Source organism: Petaurus breviceps, unplaced genomic scaffold (genome assembly GCF_028583685.1).
Source record: "Petaurus breviceps papuanus isolate PSGF00001 unplaced genomic scaffold, PetGlider_PUasm1.0 172, whole genome shotgun sequence".
NCBI lineage: Eukaryota > Metazoa > Chordata > Mammalia > Diprotodontia > Petauridae > Petaurus > Petaurus breviceps.
The window spans coordinates 4,584,806-4,586,858 of record NW_027185755.1 but is presented as its reverse complement, the minus strand read 5'-3'; the positions used below and the strand labels follow the sequence as shown (position 1 = coordinate 4,586,858).

The 2,053-nt window shown below is 42.9% G+C and overlaps 1 pseudogene; it reads right to left on the bottom strand.

Annotated features, from left to right (window-relative positions):
* Positions 1-444: 444 nt before the first annotated feature.
* On the bottom strand, positions 445-1,443 carry LOC138157540 (ATP synthase F(0) complex subunit B1, mitochondrial pseudogene; annotated as a pseudogene).
* Positions 1,444-2,053: the final 610 nt, after the last annotated feature.

Genomic DNA, 2,053 nt, shown 5'->3' with positions numbered 1-2,053 from the left:
CTTTGGAGGCAGATAGGATTTTTCATCAATGAGCCTTTTGGAATTGTCTCAGATCATTGCATTGATCAGAGTAGCTAAGACATTCACAGTTATTCATCATGCAATATTGCTGTTACTATGTACAATGTTCTAGTTCTGTTCACTTCATTTCACAAGTTTGTTTAACTCTTCACAAGTTTTTCTGAAACCATCCTGATTGTCGATTCTTTTTTTTTCTTGAGTATCAGTTATTTTATTTCAAGATGATAGATCGAAACAAAATTAAAGTTTAAGATATAATTTGAGAACTTTTGGTAGTGTTCTAAACTTCACAATTACATCAAACATAGAGCAGTTGGGCTGAAAGGTGACCCTTCAATAAAACAACTGTAACCCCCCTATTTCCAAACCTGATACCTCTAAGAGAGATTTAGGCTCAGCTTTAGGAGGGCTGGCAATACAATGTTCAGAGAAAGATTTTTATTGACAAGGGTCACAAAGAATACAGCTTCTGCACTGCCAGTAAAAACGTCTTTTCGATGTCTTAATTACGATGAAACAGTTTTACAGAACCGACTGTGATTGTGCTTGTGCCTTCTTTGCTAGCAGCTTCAGATCTGTGATGCGCTTGGCAATTGTTTCCTTTTCCTGCTGAGCAGAGATGCACTTCACTGCATGGTTCTCACCCATGCGTTCATGTGTTCTTGTTGCTTGCGTGGTGGCATCATGTTCTGCTTCGAAATCTGATAGTCCAGGCGATTCTTCACCTCCATGTACACCTTGTGCAGTCTCTCACGATAGAAGACTTCCAGCGGCACGGCAATATTGTTCCTCTGGACATCAAAAAGGCAGTGGCGCTTGGCAACCAGGGCTTGCTGTTTCTTTTCCAAGTCAATTGCATCTTGAATATTTTTTATGGAAGCCTGTTACAGCCCTTCTGCCTCAGCCATCTGGTCCTCTCTGAGTTTATCAGCAAAAGCTGCTACAGAGGCACCATGTTTTTTAACTATATAAATGAGAAGCCCCAATGTTGACATGGCAGCAAACGTTATCAGCAGTAATAACATAGATTTCTTTGGAGAGAAAAAACAGGATAAGTCCTGTTCCCAATACATAAGGATCTGTAACTCCAGTTTTAGGATACATAAACTCAAAGAATTCCTCAGGAATCAACCCATGACGAACTTTCCCTCCGTGCTCAGGAAGAGGAGGCAGAGGTGCCAGATGGGGAGAAGCTGTGTGAAAAATCCTGGTTGCCTGAAGCACCCCTGGAGCCAGCGGTGCCGCGTTCTTGAGCGCCAGAGCCCAGGCGCCGGCAGCGTGCAGCGCCAACCAGGACAGCGTGTTGTGTGAGGGTCCCTTCAGCAGCCTCTGTGTCCCTGTGACCCCAATGGAGAGTGATTGTCGTTTCTTATAACACAATAGCATTCCATCACAATCATATACCACAACTTGTTTAGCCATTCCCCAATTGATGAGCATTCCTTCAATTTCCAATTCTTTGCTGCCACAAAAAGAGCTGCTATAAATATTTTTGTATATGTGGGCACTTTTCCTTTTTCTCTGATCTCATTAGGATACAGAGGAGGTTATAATCTAATGGGGGAAGAAAACACACAAAAGGAATCTGAACAGGGTTTGAAATCATCAAGGGCTTCCCGGGACAGGAGTCTGATGTTCTGTGGAGTTGACCCCAAGCAGAACCGCTGACAGAAAATGAAATTACCTGGAAATTTGTGAACATTCTGAGCCCTTCACAAAGGAAGGCTTTGGGAATTTGTTGCTTTACCATCTAGCCCTCCAGTCAGAGGGGAGATAAAACTGAGGGAGATGAGGAAGGGTAGAGTATGAAAGCCTGCATCAACATGTATGAAGATGAGACTTTTAGGTACCAGTGTATACTGGGGGAAGCATATTGTTCCATAGTCAAAACCAAGCAGAGCTGACAGGAAAAAGGAGTTACCTGGAAAGTTCTATAGGAAATCTGTTGCCACTCTAATTATGGAATTACCCAGTGGAATTACTCCTTGCCAGTACACAAGCCAGACAAACCCACTAGGCTTCAGCCCAGAAA